General features: G+C 18.7%; 1 protein-coding gene and 1 pseudogene across 4 annotated transcripts in view; one reads left to right on the top strand and one right to left on the bottom strand.

The window, feature by feature from the left end:
* The window catches only part of LOC148508095 (uncharacterized), a 598,632-nt pseudogene that overhangs the window by 225,315 nt on the left and 353,899 nt on the right, over positions 1-19,418 (bottom strand).
* The window catches only part of LOC148508097 (uncharacterized), a 399,047-nt gene that overhangs the window by 184,292 nt on the left and 195,337 nt on the right, over positions 1-19,418 (top strand). The window lies entirely within an intron of this gene.

Here is a 19,418-nt window from a genome sequence, read left to right as displayed (position 1 = left end):
TTATGTTTTATGTTGTTTTACGTTGTTTGATGTTTTATGTTGTTTTATGTTTTACATTGTTTTATTTTATGTTTTATGTTGTTTTATGTTTTATGTTGTTTTACCTTGTTTGATGTTTTATGTTGTTTTATGTTTTACATTGTTTTATTTTATGTTTTATGTTATGTTTTATGTTTTATGTTGTTTTACGTTGTTTGATGTTTTATTTATTTTAATGTTATGTTTTATGTTGTTTTATGTTATGTTTGATGTTTTATGTTGTATTATTTTAAGTTTTATGTTGTTCTATGTTATGTTTTATGATGTTTTATGATATGTTTGATGTTGTATGTTTGTTTTATTTTGTTTCATGTTATGTTTTATGTTGTTTTACGTTGTTTGATGTTTTATGTTGTTTTATGTTTTACATTGTTTTATTTTATGTTTTATGTTGTTTTATGTTTTATGTTGTTTTACGTTGTTTGATGTTTTATTTATTTTAATGTTATGTTTTATGTTGTTTTATGTCATGTTTGATGTTTTATGTTGTATTATTTTATGTTTTATGTTGTTTTATGTTGTTTTATGTTGTTTTACGTTGTTTGATGTTTTATTTATTTTTATGTTATGTTATATGTTGTTTTATGTTATGTTTGATGTTTTATATTGTATTATTTTATGTTTTATGTTGTTCTATGTTATGTTTTATGTTGTTTTATGATATGTTTGATTTTGTTTTATGTTTGTTTTATTTTGTTTCATGTTATGTTTTATGTTGTTTTATGTTGTTTTTTTTAATGTTATGTTTTATGTTGTTTTATGTTTTATGTTGTTTTACGTTGTTTGATGTTTTATTTATTTTTATGTTATGTTATATGTTGTTTTATGTTATGTTTGATGTTTTATGTTGTATTATTTTATGTTTTATGTTGTTTTATGATATGTTTGATTTTGTTTTATGTTTGTTTTATTTTGTTTCATGTTATGTTTTATGTTGTTTTATGTTGTTTTTTTTAATGTTATGTTTTATGTTGTTTTATGTTTTATGTTGTTTTACGTTGTTTGATGTTTTATTTATTTTAATGTTATGTTTTATGTTGTTTTATGTCATGTTATGTTGTATTATTTTATGTTTTATGTTGTTTTATGTTGTTTTACGTTGTTTGATGTTTTATTTATTTTTATGTTATGTTATATGTTGTTTTATGTTATGTTTGATGTTTTATATTGTATTATTTTATGTTTTATGTTGTTCTATGTTATGTTTTATGTTGTTTTATGTTGTTTTATGTTGTTTTTCGTTGTTTGATGTTTTATTTATTTTTATGTTATGTTTTATGTTGTTTTATGTTGTTTTACGTTGTTTGATGTTTTATTTATTTTTATGTTATGTTTTATGTTGTTTTATGTTATGTTTTATGTTGTTTAATGTTGTTTTATGTTGTTTTACGTTGTTTGATGTTGTTTTATGTTTGTTTTACGTTGTTTGATGTTTTATTTATTTTTATGTTATGTTATATGTTGTTTTATGTTATGTTTGATGTTTTATATTGTATTATTTTATGTTTTATGTTGTTCTATGTTATGTTTTATGTTGTTTTATGATATGTTTGATTTTGTTTTATGTTTGTTTTATTTTGTTTCATGTTATGTTTTATGTTGTTTGATGTTTTATTTATTTTAATGTTATGTTTTGTTGTTTTATGTCATGTTATGTTGTATTATTTTATGTTTTATGTTGTTCTATGTTATGTTTTATATTGTTTTATGTTGTTTTATGTTGTTTTACGTTGTTTGATGTTTTATTTATTTTTATGTTATGTTTTATGTTGTTTTATGTTATGTTTTATGTTGTTTTATGTTTTATGTTGTTTTACGTTGTTTGATGTTTTATTTATTTTTATGTTATGTTATATGTTGTTTTATGTTATGTTTGATGTTTTATGTTGTATTATTTTATGTTTTATGTTGTTTTATGATATGTTTGATTTTGTTTTATGTTTGTTTTATTTTGTTTCATGTTATGTTTTATGTTGTTTTATGTTGTTTTTTTTTAATGTTATGTTTTATGTTGTTTTATGTTTTATGTTGTTTTACATTGTTTGATGTTTTATTTATTTTTATGTTATGTTATATGTTGTTTTATGTTATGTTTGATGTTTTATGTTGTATTATTTTAAGTTTTATGTTGTTCTATGTTATGTTTTATGATGTTTTATGATATGTTTGATGCTTTATGTTTGTTTTATTTTGTTTCATGTTATGTTTTATGTTGTTTTACCTTGTTTGATGTTTTATGTTGTTTTATGTTTTACATTGTTTTATTTTATGTTTTATGTTTTATGTTGTTTTACGTTGTTTGATGTTTTATTTATTTTAATGTTATGTTTTATGTTGTTTTATGTTATGTTTGATGTTTTATGTTGTATTATTTTAAGTTTTATGTTGTTCTATGTTATGTTTTATGATGTTTTATGATATGTTTGATGTTGTATGTTTGTTTTATTTTGTTTCATGTTATGTTTTATGTTGTTTTACGTTGTTTGATGTTTTATGTTGTTTTATGTTTTACATTGTTTTATTTTATGTTTTATGTTGTTTTATGTTTTATGTTGTTTTACCTTGTTTGATGTTTTATGTTGTTTTATGTTTTACATTGTTTTATTTTATGTTTTATGTTATGTTTTATGTTTTATGTTGTTTTACGTTGTTTGATGTTTTATTTATTTTAATGTTATGTTTTATGTTGTTTTATGTTATGTTTGATGTTTTATGTTGTATTATTTTAAGTTTTATGTTGTTCTATGTTATGTTTTATGATGTTTTATGATATGTTTGATGTTGTATGTTTGTTTTATTTTGTTTCATGTTATGTTTTATGTTGTTTTACGTTGTTTGATGTTTTATGTTGTTTTATGTTTTACATTGTTTTATTTTATGTTTTATGTTGTTTTATGTTTTATGTTGTTTTACGTTGTTTGATGTTTTATTTATTTTAATGTTATGTTTTATGTTGTTTTATGTCATGTTTGATGTTTTATGTTGTATTATTTTATGTTTTATGTTGTTTTATGTTGTTTTACGTTGTTTGATGTTTTATTTATTTTTATGTTATGTTATATGTTGTTTTATGTTATGTTTGATGTTTTATATTGTATTATTTTATGTTTTATGTTGTTCTATGTTATGTTTTATGTTGTTTTATGATATGTTTGATTTTGTTTTATGTTTGTTTTATTTTGTTTCATGTTATGTTTTATGTTGTTTTATGTTGTTTTTTTTAATGTTATGTTTTATGTTGTTTTATGTTTTATGTTGTTTTACGTTGTTTGATGTTTTATTTATTTTTATGTTATGTTATATGTTGTTTTATGTTATGTTTGATGTTTTATGTTGTATTATTTTATGTTTTATGTTGTTTTATGATATGTTTGATTTTGTTTTATGTTTGTTTTATTTTGTTTCATGTTATGTTTTATGTTGTTTTATGTTGTTTTTTTTAATGTTATGTTTTATGTTGTTTTATGTTTTATGTTGTTTTACGTTGTTTGATGTTTTATTTATTTTAATGTTATGTTTTATGTTGTTTTATGTCATGTTATGTTGTATTATTTTATGTTTTATGTTGTTTTATGTTGTTTTACGTTGTTTGATGTTTTATTTATTTTTATGTTATGTTATATGTTGTTTTATGTTATGTTTGATGTTTTATATTGTATTATTTTATGTTTTATGTTGTTCTATGTTATGTTTTATGTTGTTTTATGTTGTTTTATGTTGTTTTTCGTTGTTTGATGTTTTATTTATTTTTATGTTATGTTTTATGTTGTTTTATGTTGTTTTACGTTGTTTGATGTTTTATTTATTTTTATGTTATGTTTTATGTTGTTTTATGTTATGTTTTATGTTGTTTAATGTTGTTTTATGTTGTTTTACGTTGTTTGATGTTGTTTTATGTTTGTTTTACGTTGTTTGATGTTTTATTTATTTTTATGTTATGTTATATGTTGTTTTATGTTATGTTTGATGTTTTATATTGTATTATTTTATGTTTTATGTTGTTCTATGTTATGTTTTATGTTGTTTTATGATATGTTTGATTTTGTTTTATGTTTGTTTTATTTTGTTTCATGTTATGTTTTATGTTGTTTTATGTTGTTTTTTTTAATGTTATGTTTTATGTTGTTTTATGTTTTATGTTGTTTTACGTTGTTTGATGTTTTATTTATTTTAATGTTATGTTTTATGTTGTTTTATGTCATGTTATGTTGTATTATTTTATGTTTTATGTTGTTCTATGTTATGTTTTATGTTGTTTTATGTTGTTTTATGTTGTTTTATGTTGTTTTACATTGTTTGATGTTTTATTTATTTTTATGTTATGTTTTATGTTGTTTTATGTTATGTTTTATGTTGTTTTATGTTTTATGTTGTTTTACGTTGTTTGATGTTTTATTTATTTTTATGTTATGTTATATGTTGTTTTATGTTATGTTTGATGTTTTATGTTGTATTATTTTATGTTTTATGTTGTTTTATGATATGTTTGATTTTGTTTTATGTTTGTTTTATTTTGTTTCATGTTATGTTTTATGTTGTTTTATGTTGTTTTTTTTTAATGTTATGTTTTATGTTGTTTTATGTTTTATGTTGTTTTACATTGTTTGATGTTTTATTTATTTTTATGTTATGTTATATGTTGTTTTATGTTATGTTTAATGTTTTATGTTGTATTATTTTAAGTTTTATGTTGTTCTATGTTATGTTTTATGATGTTTCATGATATGTTTGATGCTTTATGTTTGTTTTATTTTGTTTCATGTTATGTTTTATGTTGTTTTACGTTGTTTGATGTTTTATGTTGTTTTATTTTTTACATTGTTTTATTTTATGTGTTATGTTGTTTTATGTTTTATGTTGTTTTACGTTGTTTGATGTTTTATTTATTTTAATGTTATGTTTTATGTTGTTTTATGTCATGTTTGATGTTTTATGTTGTATTATTTTATGTTTTATGTTGTTCTATGTTATGTTTTATGTTGTTTTATGTTGTTTTATGTTGTTTTACGTTGTTTGATGTTTTATTTATTTTTATGTTATGTTTTATGTTGTTTTATGTTGTTTTACGTTGTTTGATGTTTTATTTATTTTTATGTTATGTTTTATGTTGTTTTATGTTATGTTTTATGTTGTTTAATGTTGTTTTATGTTGTTTTACGTTGTTTGATGTTGTTTTATGTTTGTTTTACGTTGTTTGATGTTTTATTTATTTTTATGTTATGTTATATGTTGTTTTATGTTATGTTTGATGTTTTATGTTGTATTATTTTAAGTTTATGTTGTTCTATGTTATGTTTTATGATGTTTTATGATATGTTTGATGCTTTATGTTTGTTTTATTTTGATTCATGTTATGTTTTATGTTGTTTTACGTTGTTTGATGTTTTATGTTGTTTTATGTTTTACATTGTTTTATTTTATGTTTTATGTTATGTTTTATGTTTTATGTTGTTTTACGTTGTTTGATGTTTTATTTATTTTAATGTTATGTTTTATGTTGTTTTATGTTATGTTTGATGTTTTATGTTGTATTATTTTAAGTTTTATGTTGTTCTATGTTATGTTTTATGATGTTTTATGATATGTTTGATGTTTTATGTTTGTTTTATTTTGTTTCATGTTATGTTTTATGTTGTTTTACGTTGTTTGATGTTTTATGTTGTTTTATGTTTTACATTGTTTTATTTTATGTTTTATGTTGTTTTATGTTTTATGTTGTTTTACGTTGTTTGATGTTTTATTTATTTTAATGTTATGTTTTATGTTGTTTTATGTCATGTTTGATGTTTTATGTTGTATTATTTTATGTTTTATGTTGTTTTATGTTGTTTTACGTTGTTTGATGTTTTATTTATTTTTATGTTATGTTATATGTTGTTTTATGTTATGTTTGATGTTTTATATTGTATTATTTTATGTTTTATGTTGTTCTATGTTATGTTTTATGTTGTTTTATGATATGTTTGATTTTGTTTTATGTTTGTTTTATTTTGTTTCATGTAATGTTTTATGTTGTTTTATGTTGTTTTTTTTAATGTTATGTTTTATGTTGTTTTATGTTTTATGTTGTTTTACGTTGTTTGATGTTTTATTTATTTTAATGTTATGTTTTATGTTGTTTTATGTCATGTTATGTTGTATTATTTTATGTTTTATGTTGTTCTATGTTATGTTTTATATTGTTTTATGTTGTTTTATGTTGTTTTACGTTGTTTGATGTTTTATTTATTTTTATGTTATGTTTTATGTTGTTTTATGTTATGTTTTATGTTGTTTTATGTTTTATGTTGTTTTACGTTGTTTGATGTTTTATTTATTTTTATGTTATGTTATATGTTGTTTTATGTTATGTTTGATGTTTTATGTTGTATTATTTTATGTTTTATGTTGTTTTATGATATGTTTGATTTTGTTTTATGTTTGTTTTATTTTGTTTCATGTTATGTTTTATGTTGTTTTATGTTTTTTTTTTTTAATGTTATGTTTTATGTTGTTTTATGTTTTATGTTGTTTTACATTGTTTGATGTTTTATTTATTTTTATGTTATGTTATATGTTGTTTTATGTTATGTTTGATGTTTTATGTTGTATTATTTTAAGTTTTATGTTGATCTATGTTATGTTTTATGATGTTTTATGATATGTTTGATGCTTTATGTTTGTTTTATTTTGTTTCATGTTATGTTTTATGTTGTTTTACGTTGTTTGATGTTTTATGTTGTTTTATTTTTTACATTGTTTTATTTTATGTTTTATGTTGTTTTATGTTTTATGTTGTTTTACGTTGTTTGATGTTTTATTTATTTTTATGTTATGTTTTATGTTGTTTTATGTCATGTTTGATGTTTTATGTTGTATTATTTTATGTTTTATGTTGTTCTATGTTATGTTTTATGTTGTTTTATGTTGTTTTATGTTGTTTTATGTTGTTTTACGTTGTTTGATGTTTTATTTATTTTTATGTTATGTTTTATGTTGTTTTATGTTATGTTTTATGTTGTTTTATGTTGTTTTACGTTGTTTGATGTTGTTTTATGTTTGTTTTACGTTGTTTGATGTTTTATTTATTTTTATGTTATGTTATATGTTGTTTTATGTTATGTTTGATGTTTTATGTTGTATTATTTTAAGTTTATGTTGTTCTATGTTATGTTTTATGATGTTTTATGATATGTTTGATGCTTTATGTTTGTTTTATTTTGATTCATGTTATGTTTTATGTTGTTTTACGTTGTTTGATGTTTTATGTTGTTTTATGTTTTACATTGTTTTATTTTATGTTTTATGTTATGTTTTATGTTTTATGTTGTTTTACGTTGTTTGATGTTTTATTTATTTTAATGTTATGTTTTATGTTGTTTTATGTTATGTTTGATGTTTTATGTTGTATTATTTTAAGTTTTATGTTGTTCTATGTTATGTTTTATGATGTTTTATGATATGTTTGATGTTTTATGTTTGTTTTATTTTGTTTCATGTTATGTTTTATGTTGTTTTACGTTGTTTGATGTTTTATGTTGTTTTATGTTTTACATTGTTTTATTTTATGTTTTATGTTGTTTTATGTTTTATGTTGTTTTACGTTGTTTGATGTTTTATTTATTTTAATGTTATGTTTTATGTTGTTTTATGTCATGTTTGATGTTTTATGTTGTATTATTTTATGTTTTATGTTGTTTTATGTTGTTTTACGTTGTTTGATGTTTTATTTATTTTTATGTTATGTTATATGTTGTTTTATGTTATGTTTGATGTTTTATATTGTATTATTTTATGTTTTATGTTGTTCTATGTTATGTTTTATGTTGTTTTATGATATGTTTGATTTTGTTTTATGTTTGTTTTATTTTGTTTCATGTAATGTTTTATGTTGTTTTATGTTGTTTTTTTTAATGTTATGTTTTATGTTGTTTTATGTTTTATGTTGTTTTACGTTGTTTGATGTTTTATTTATTTTAATGTTATGTTTTATGTTGTTTTATGTCATGTTATGTTGTATTATTTTATGTTTTATGTTGTTCTATGTTATGTTTTATATTGTTTTATGTTGTTTTATGTTGTTTTACGTTGTTTGATGTTTTATTTATTTTTATGTTATGTTTTATGTTGTTTTATGTTATGTTTTATGTTGTTTTATGTTTTATGTTGTTTTACGTTGTTTGATGTTTTATTTATTTTTATGTTATGTTATATGTTGTTTTATGTTATGTTTGATGTTTTATGTTGTATTATTTTATGTTTTATGTTGTTTTATGATATGTTTGATTTTGTTTTATGTTTGTTTTATTTTGTTTCATGTTATGTTTTATGTTGTTTTATGTTTTTTTTTTTTAATGTTATGTTTTATGTTGTTTTATGTTTTATGTTGTTTTACATTGTTTGATGTTTTATTTATTTTTATGTTATGTTATATGTTGTTTTATGTTATGTTTGATGTTTTATGTTGTATTATTTTAAGTTTTATGTTGATCTATGTTATGTTTTATGATGTTTTATGATATGTTTGATGCTTTATGTTTGTTTTATTTTGTTTCATGTTATGTTTTATGTTGTTTTACGTTGTTTGATGTTTTATTTATTTTAATGTTATGTTTTATGTTGTTTTATGTTATGTTTGATGTTTTATGTTGTATTATTTTAAGTTTTATGTTGTTCTATGTTATGTTTTATGATGTTTTATGATATGTTTGATGTTTTATGTTTGTTTTATTTTGTTTCATGTTATGTTTTATGTTGTTTTACGTTGTTTGATGTTTTATGTTGTTTTATGTTTTACATTGTTTTATTTTATGTTTTATGTTGTTTTATGTTTTATGTTGTTTTACGTTGTTTGATGTTTTATTTATTTTAATGTTATGTTTTATGCTGTTTTATGTCATGTTTGATGTTTTATGTTGTATTATTTTATGTTTTATGTTGTTTTATGTTGTTTTACGTTGTTTGATGTTTTATTTATTTTTATGTTATGTTATATGTTGTTTTATGTTATGTTTGATGTTTTATATTGTATTATTTTATGTTTTATGTTGTTTTATGTTGTTTTACGTTGTTTGATGTTTTATTTATTTTTATGTTATGTTATATGTTGTTTTATGTTATGTTTGATGTTTTATATTGTATTATTTTATGTTTTATTTATTTTAGTGTTATGTTTTATGTTGTTTTATGTCATGTTATGTTGTATTATTTTATGTTTTATGTTGTTCTATGTTATGTTTTATATTGTTTTATGTTGTTTTATGTTGTTTTACGTTGTTTGATGTTTTATTTATTTTTATGTTATGTTTTATGTTGTTTTATGTTATGTTTTATGTTGTTTTATGTTTTATGTTGTTTTACGTTGTTTGATGTTTTATTTATTTTTATGTTATGTTATATGTTGTTTTATGTTATGTTTGATGTTTTATGTTGTATTATTTTATGTTTTATGTTGTTTTATGATATGTTTGATTTTGTTTTATGTTTGTTTTATTTTGTTTCATGTTATGTTTTATGTTGTTTTATGTTGTTTTTTTTTAATGTTATGTTTTATGTTGTTTTATGTTTTATGTTGTTTTACATTGTTTGATGTTTTATTTATTTTTATGTTATGTTATATGTTGTTTTATGTTATGTTTGATGTTTTATGTTGTATTATTTTAAGTTTTATGTTGATCTATGTTATGTTTTATGATGTTTTATGATATGTTTGATGCTTTATGTTTGTTTTATTTTGTTTCATGTTATGTTTTATGTTGTTTTACGTTGTTTGATGTTTTATGTTGTTTTATGTTTTACATTGTTTTATTTTATGTTTTATGTTATGTTTTATGTTTTATGTTGTTTTACGTTGTTTGATGTTTTATTTATTTTAATGTTATGTTTTATGTTGTTTTATGTTATGTTTGATGTTTTATGTTGTATTATTTTAAGTTTTATGTTGTTCTATGTTATGTTTTATGATGTTTTATGATATGTTTGATGTTTTATGTTTGTTTTATTTTGTTTCATGTTATGTTTTATGTTGTTTTACGTTGTTTGATGTTTTATGTTGTTTTATGTTTTACATTGTTTTATTTTATGTTTTATGTTGTTTTATGTTTTATGTTGTTTTACGTTGTTTGATGTTTTATTTATTTTAATGTTATGTTTTATGTTGTTTTATGTCATGTTTGATGTTTTATGTTGTATTATTTTATGTTTTATGTTGTTTTATGTTGTTTTACGTTGTTTGATGTTTTATTTATTTTTATGTTATGTTATATGTTGTTTTATGTTATGTTTGATGTTTTATATTGTATTATTTTATGTTTTATGTTGTTCAATGTTATGTTTTATGTTGTTTTATGTTTTATGTTGTTTTACGTTGTTTGATGTTTTATTTATTTTAATGTTATGTTTTATGTTGTTTTATGTTTTATGTTGTTTTACATTGTTTGATGTTTTATTTATTTTTATGTTATGTTATATGTTGTTTTATGTTATGTTTGATGTTTTATGTTGTATTATTTTAAGTTTTATGTTGTTCTATGTTATGTTTTATGATGTTTTATGATATGTTTGATGCTTTATGTTTGTTTTATTTTGTTTCATGTTATGTTTTATGTTGTTTTACGTTGTTTGATGTTTTATGTTGTTTTATGTTTTACATTGTTTTATTTTATGTTTTATGTTGTTTTATGTTTTATGTTGTTTTACGTTGTTTGATGTTTTATTTATTTTAATGTTATGTTTTATGTTGTTTTATGTCATGTTTGATGTTTTATGTTGTATTATTTTATGTTTTATGTTGTTCTATGTTATGTTTTATGTTGTTTTATGTTGTTTTACGTTGTTTGATGTTTTATTTATTTTTATGTTATGTTTTATGTTGTTTTATGTTGTTTTATGTTGTTTTACATTGTTTGATGTTTTATTTATTTTTATGTTATGTTATATGTTGTTTTATGTTATGTTTGATGTTTTATATTGTATTATTTTATGTTTTATGTTGTTCTATGTTATGTTTTATGTTGTTTTATGTTGTTTTATGTTGTTTTTCGTTGTTTGATGTTTTATTTATTTTTATGTTATGTTTTATGTTGTTTTATGTTGTTTTACGTTGTTTGATGTTTTATTTATTTTTATGTTATGTTTTATGTTGTTTTATGTTATGTTTTATGTTGTTTAATGTTGTTTTATGTTGTTTTACGTTGTTTGATGTTGTTTTATGTTTGTTTTACGTTGTTTGATGTTTTATTTATTTTTATGTTATGTTATATGTTGTTTTATGTTATGTTTGATGTTTTATATTGTATTATTTTATGTTTTATGTTGTTCTATGTTATGTTTTATGTTGTTTTATATTGTTTTATGTTATGTTTGATGTTTTATATTGTTTTATGTTATGTTTAATGTTGTTTTATTTTATGTTTTATGTTATGTTTTATGTTTTATGTTGTTTTACGTTGTTTGATGTTTTATTTATTTTAATGTTATGTTTTATGTTGTTTTATGTTATGTTTGATGTTTCATGTTGTATTATTTTAAGTTTTATGTTGTTCTATGTTATGTTTTATGATGTTTTATGATATGTTTGATGTTTTATGTTTGTTTTATTTTGTTTCATGTTATGTTTTATGTTGTTTTACGTTGTTTGATGTTTTATGTTGTTTTATGTTTTACATTGTTTTATTTTATGTTTTATGTTGTTTTATGTTTTATGTTGTTTTACGTTGTTTGATGTTTTATTTATTTTAATGTTATGTTTTATGTTGTTTTATGTCATGTTTGATGTTTTATGTTGTATTATTTTATGTTTTATGTTGTTTTATGTTGTTTTACGTTGTTTGATGTTTTATTTATTTTTATGTTATGTTATATGTTGTTTTATGTTATGTTTGATGTTTTATATTGTATTATTTTATGTTTTATGTTGTTCTATGTTATGTTTTATGTTGTTTTATGATATGTTTGATTTTGTTTTATGTTTGTTTTATTTTGTTTCATGTAATGTTTTATGTTGTTTTATGTTGTTTTTTTTAATGTTATGTTTTATGTTGTTTTATGTTTTATGTTGTTTTACGTTGTTTGATGTTTTATTTATTTTAATGTTATGTTTTATGTTGTTTTATGTCATGTTATGTTGTATTATTTTATGTTTTATGTTGTTCTATGTTATGTTTTATATTGTTTTATGTTGTTTTATGTTGTTTTACATTGTTTGATGTTTTATTTATTTTTATGTTATGTTTTATGTTGTTTTATGTTATGTTTTATGTTGTTTTATGTTTTATGTTGTTTTACGTTGTTTGATGTTTTATTTATTTTTATGTTATGTTATATGTTGTTTTATGTTATGTTTGATGTTTTATGTTGTATTATTTTATGTTTTATGTTGTTTTATGATATGTTTGATTTTGTTTTATGTTTGTTTTATTTTGTTTCATGTTATGTTTTATGTTGTTTTATGTTTTTTTTTTTTAATGTTATGTTTTATGTTGTTTTATGTTTTATGTTGTTTTACATTGTTTGATGTTTTATTTATTTTTATGTTATGTTATATGTTGTTTTATGTTATGTTTGATGTTTTATGTTGTATTATTTTAAGTTTTATGTTGATCTATGTTATGTTTTATGATGTTTTATGATATGTTTGATGCTTTATGTTTGTTTTATTTTGTTTCATGTTATGTTTTATGTTGTTTTACGTTGTTTGATGTTTTATGTTGTTTTATTTTTTACATTGTTTTATTTTATGTTTTATGTTGTTTTATGTTTTATGTTGTTTTACGTTGTTTGATGTTTTATTTATTTTAATGTTATGTTTTATGTTGTTTTATGTCATGTTTGATGTTTTATGTTGTATTATTTTATGTTTTATGTTGTTCTATGTTATGTTTTATGTTGTTTTATGTTGTTTTATGTTGTTTTATGTTGTTTTACGTTGTTTGATGTTTTATTTATTTTTATGTTATGTTTTATGTTGTTTTATGTTGTTTTACGTTGTTTGATGTTTTATTTATTTTTATGTTATGTTTTATGTTGTTTTATGTTATGTTTTATGTTGTTTAATGTTGTTTTATGTTGTTTTACGTTGTTTGATGTTGTTTTATGTTTGTTTTACGTTGTTTGATGTTTTATTTATTTTTATGTTATGTTATATGTTGTTTTATGTTATGTTTGATGTTTTATGTTGTATTATTTTAAGTTTATGTTGTTCTATGTTATGTTTTATGATGTTTTATGATATGTTTGATGCTTTATGTTTGTTTTATTTTGATTCATGTTATGTTTTATGTTGTTTTACGTTGTTTGATGTTTTATGTTGTTTTATGTTTTACATTGTTTTATTTTATGTTTTATGTTATGTTTTATGTTTTATGTTGTTTTACGTTGTTTGATGTTTTATTTATTTTAATGTTATGTTTTATGTTGTTTTATGTTATGTTTGATGTTTTATGTTGTATTATTTTAAGTTTTATGTTGTTCTATGTTATGTTTTATGATGTTTTATGATATGTTTGATGTTTTATGTTTGTTTTATTTTGTTTCATGTTATGTTTTATGTTGTTTTACGTTGTTTGATGTTTTATGTTGTTTTATGTTTTACATTGTTTTATTTTATGTTTTATGTTGTTTTATGTTTTATGTTGTTTTACGTTGTTTGATGTTTTATTTATTTTAATGTTATGTTTTATGTTGTTTTATGTCATGTTTGATGTTTTATGTTGTATTATTTTATGTTTTATGTTGTTTTATGTTGTTTTACGTTGTTTGATGTTTTATTTATTTTTATGTTATGTTATATGTTGTTTTATGTTATGTTTGATGTTTTATATTGTATTATTTTATGTTTTATGTTGTTCTATGTTATGTTTTATGTTGTTTTATGATATGTTTGATTTTGTTTTATGTTTGTTTTATTTTGTTTCATGTAATGTTTTATGTTGTTTTATGTTGTTTTTTTTAATGTTATGTTTTATGTTGTTTTATGTTTTATGTTGTTTTACGTTGTTTGATGTTTTATTTATTTTAATGTTATGTTTTATGTTGTTTTATGTCATGTTATGTTGTATTATTTTATGTTTTATGTTGTTCTATGTTATGTTTTATATTGTTTTATGTTGTTTTATGTTGTTTTACGTTGTTTGATGTTTTATTTATTTTTATGTTATGTTTTATGTTGTTTTATGTTATGTTTTATGTTGTTTTATGTTTTATGTTGTTTTACGTTGTTTGATGTTTTATTTATTTTTATGTTATGTTATATGTTGTTTTATGTTATGTTTGATGTTTTATGTTGTATTATTTTATGTTTTATGTTGTTTTATGATATGTTTGATTTTGTTTTATGTTTGTTTTATTTTGTTTCATGTTGTTTTATGTTGTTTTATGTTTTTTTTTTTTAATGTTATGTTTTATGTTGTTTTATGTTTTATGTTGTTTTACATTGTTTGATGTTTTATTTATTTTTATGTTATGTTATATGTTGTTTTATGTTATGTTTGATGTTTTATGTTGTATTATTTTAAGTTTTATGTTGATCTATGTTATGTTTTATGATGTTTTATGATATGTTTGATGCTTTATGTTTGTTTTATTTTGTTTCATGTTATGTTTTATGTTGTTTTACGTTGTTTGATGTTTTATTTATTTTAATGTTATGTTTTATGTTGTTTTATGTTATGTTTGATGTTTTATGTTGTATTATTTTAAGTTTTATGTTGTTCTATGTTATGTTTTATGATGTTTTATGATATGTTTGATGTTTTATGTTTGTTTTATTTTGTTTCATGTTATGTTTTATGTTGTTTTACGTTGTTTGATGTTTTATGTTGTACATTGTTTTATTTTATGTTTTATGTTGTTTTATGTTTTATGTTGTTTTACGTTGTTTGATGTTTTATTTATTTTAATGTTATGTTTTATGCTGTTTTATGTCATGTTTGATGTTTTATGTTGTATTATTTTATGTTTTATGTTGTTTTATGTTGTTTTACGTTGTTTGATGTTTTATTTATTTTTATGTTATGTTATATGTTGTTTTATGTTATGTTTGATGTTTTATATTGTATTATTTTATGTTTTATGTTGTTTTATGTTGTTTTACGTTGTTTGATGTTTTATTTATTTTTATGTTATGTTATATGTTGTTTTATGTTATGTTTGATGTTTTATATTGTATTATTTTATGTTTTATTTATTTTAGTGTTATGTTTTATGTTGTTTTATGTCATGTTATGTTGTATTATTTTATGTTTTATGTTGTTCTATGTTATGTTTTATATTGTTTTATGTTGTTTTATGTTGTTTTACGTTGTTTGATGTTTTATTTATTTTTATGTTATGTTTTATGTTGTTTTATGTTATGTTTTATGTTGTTTTATGTTTTATGTTGTTTTACGTTGTTTGATGTTTTATTTATTTTTATGTTATGTTATATGTTGTTTTATGTTATGTTTGATGTTTTATGTTGTATTATTCTATGTTTTATGTTGTTTTATGATATGTTTGATTTTGTTTTATGTTTGTTTTATTTTGTTTCATGTTATGTTTTATGTTGTTTTATGTTGTTTTTTTTTAATGTTATGTTTTATGTTGTTTTATGTTTTATGTTGTTTTACATTGTTTGATGTTTTATTTATTTTTATGTTATGTTATATGTTGTTTTATGTTATGTTTGATGTTTTATGTTGTATTATTTTAAGTTTTATGTTGATCTATGTTATGTTTTATGATGTTTTATGATATGTTTGATGCTTTATGTTTGTTTTATTTTGTTTCATGTTATGTTTTATGTTGTTTTACGTTGTTTGATGTTTTATGTTGTTTTATGTTTTACATTGTTTTATTTTATGTTTTATGTTATGTTTTATGTTTTATGTTGTTTTACGTTGTTTGATGTTTTATTTATTTTAATGTTATGTTTTATGTTGTTTTATGTTATGTTTGATGTTTTATGTTGTATTATTTTAAGTTTTATGTTGTTCTATGTTATGTTTTATGATGTTTTATGATATGTTTGATGTTTTATGTTTGTTTTATTTTGTTTCATGTTATGTTTTATGTTGTTTTACGTTGTTTGATGTTTTATGTTGTTTTATGTTTTACATTGTATTATTTTATGTTTTATGTTGTTTTATGTTGTTTTACGTTGTTTGATGTTTTATTTATTTTTATGTTATGTTATATGTTGTTTTATGTTATGTTTGATGTTTTATATTGTATTATTTTATGTTTTATGTTGTTCAATGTTATGTTTTATGTTGTTTTATGTTTTATGTTGTTTTACGTTGTTTGATGTTTTATTTATTTTAATGTTATGTTTTATGTTGTTTTATGTTTTATGTTGTTTTACATTGTTTGATGTTTTATTTATTTTTATGTTATGTTATATGTTGTTTTATGTTATGTTTGATGTTTTATGTTGTATTATTTTAAGTTTTATGTTGTTCTATGTTATGTTTTATGATGTTTTATGATATGTTTGATGCTTTATGTTTGTTTTATTTTGTTTCATGTTATGTTTTATGTTGTTTTACGTTGTTTGATGTTTTATGTTGTTTTATGTTTTACATTGTTTTATTTTATGTTTTATGTTGTTTTATGTTTTATGTTGTTTTACGTTGTTTGATGTTTTATTTATTTTAATGTTATGTTTTATGTTGTTTTATGTTATGTTTGATGTTTTATGTTGTATTATTTTAAGTTTTATGTTGTTCTATGTTATGTTTTATGATGTTTTATGATATGTTTGATGTTTTATGTTTGTTTTATTTTGTTTCATGTTATGTTTTATGTTGTTTTACGTTGTTTGATGTTTTATGTTGTTTTATGTTTTACATTGTTTTATTTTATGTTTTATGTTGTTTTATGTTTTATGTTGTTTTACGTTGTTTGATGTTTTATTTATTTTAATGTTATGTTTTATGTTGTTTTATGTCATGTTTGATGTTTTATGTTGTATTATTTTATGTTTTATGTTGTTTTATGTTGTTTTACGTTGTTTGATGTTTTATTTATTTTTATGTTATGTTATATGTTGTTTTATGTTATGTTTGATGTTTTATATTGTATTATTTTATGTTTTATGTTGTTCAATGTTATGTTTTATGTTGTTTTATGTTTTATGTTGTTTTACGTTGTTTGATGTTTTATTTATTTTAATGTTATGTTTTATGTTGTTTTATGTTTTATGTTGTTTTACATTGTTTGATGTTTTATTTATTTTTATGTTATGTTATATGTTGTTTTATGTTATGTTTGATGTTTTATGTTGTATTATTTTAAGTTTTATGTTGTTCTATGTTATGTTTTATGATGTTTTATGATATGTTTGATGCTTTATGTTTGTTTTATTTTGTTTCATGTTATGTTTTATGTTGTTTTACGTTGTTTGATGTTTTATGTTGTTTTATGTTTTACATTGTTTTATTTTATGTTTTATGTTGTTTTATGTTTTATGTTGTTTTACGTTGTTTGATGTTTTATTTATTTTAATGTTATGTTTTATGTTGTTTTATGTCATGTTTGATGTTTTATGTTGTATTATTTTATGTTTTATGTTGTTCTATGTTATGTTTTATGTTGTTTTATGTTGTTTTACGTTGTTTGATGTTTTATTTATTTTTATGTTATGTTTTATGTTGTTTTATGTTGTTTTATGTTGTTTTACATTGTTTGATGTTTTATTTATTTTTATGTTATGTTATATGTTGTTTTATGTTATGTTTGATGTTTTATATTGTATTATTTTATGTTTTATGTTGTTCTATGTTATGTTTTATGTTGTTTTATGTTGTTTTATGTTGTTTTTCGTTGTTTGATGTTTTATTTATTTTTATGTTATGTTTTATGTTGTTTTATGTTGTTTTACGTTGTTTGATGTTTTATTTATTTTTATGTTATGTTTTATGTTGTTTTATGTTATGTTTTATGTTGTTTAATGTTGTTTTATGTTGTTTTACGTTGTTTGATGTTGTTTTATGTTTGTTTTACGTTGTTTGATGTTTTATTTATTTTTATGTTATGTTATATGTTGTTTTATGTTATGTTTGATGTTTTATATTGTATTATTTTATGTTTTATGTTGTTCTATGTTATGTTTTATGTTGTTTTATATTGTTTTATGTTATGTTTGATGTTTTATATTGTTTTATGTTATGTTTAATGTTGTTTTATGTTATGTTTTATGTTGTTTTATGTTTTATGTTGTTTTACGTTGTTTGATGTTTTATTTATTTTTATGTTATGTTATATGTTGTTTTATGTTATGTTTGATGTTTTATGTTGTATTATTTTATGTTTTATGTTGTTTTATGTTATGTTTTATGTTGTTTTATGTTTTATGTTGTTTTACGTTGTTTGATGTTTTATTTATTTTAATGTTATGTTTTATGTTGTTTTATGTTTTATGTTGTTTTACATTGTTTGATGTTTTATTTATTTTTATGTTATGTTATATGTTGTTTTATGTTATGTTTGATGTTTTATGTTGTATTATTTTAAGTTTTATGTTGTTCTATGTTATGTTTTATGATGTTTTATGATATGTTTGATGCTTTATGTTTGTTTTATTTTGTTTCATGTTATGTTTTATGTTGTTTTACGTTGTTTGATGTTTTATGTTGTTTTATGTTTTACATTGTTTTATTTTATGTTTTATGTTGTTTTATGTTTTATGTTGTTTTACGTTGTTTGATGTTTTATTTATTTTAATGTTATGTTTTATGTTGTTTTATGTCATGTTTGATTTTGTTTTATGTTTGTTTTATTTTGTTTCATGTTATGTTTTATGTTGTTTTATGTTGTTTTTTTTAATGTTATGTTTTATGTTGTTTTATGTTGTTTTATGTTGTTTTACGTTGTTTGATGTTTTATTTATTTTTATGTTATGTTTTATGTTGTTTTATGTTATGTTTTATGTTGTTTTATGTTTTATGTTGTTTTACGTTGTTTGATGTTTTATTTATTTTTATGTTATGTTATATGTTGTTTTATGTTATGTTTGATGTTTTATGTTGTATTATTTTATGTTTTATGTTGTTTTATGTTATGTTTTATGTTGTTTTATGTTTTATGTTGTTTTACGTTGTTTGATGTTTTATTTATTTTAATGTTATGTTTTATGTTGTTTTATGTTTTATGTTGTTTTACATTGTTTGATGTTTTATTTATTTTTATGTTATGTTATATGTTGTTTTATGTTATGTTTGATGTTTTATGTTGTATTATTTTAAGTTTTATGTTGTTCTATGTTATGTTTTATGATGTTTTATGATATGTTTGATGCTTTATGTTTGTTTTATTTTGTTTCATGTTATGTTTTATGTTGTTTTATGTTTTACATTGTTTTATTTTATGTTTTATGTTGTTTTATGTTTTATGTTGTTTTACGTTGTTTGATGTTTTATTTATTT

Source organism: Taudactylus pleione, unplaced genomic scaffold, assembly GCF_031769625.1.
Source record: "Taudactylus pleione unplaced genomic scaffold, aTauple2 ptg000377l, whole genome shotgun sequence".
Classification (NCBI taxonomy): domain Eukaryota; kingdom Metazoa; phylum Chordata; class Amphibia; order Anura; family Myobatrachidae; genus Taudactylus; species Taudactylus pleione.
The sequence above is the reverse complement of the archived record's forward strand: the minus strand, read 5'-3'. Positions and strand labels throughout refer to the sequence as shown.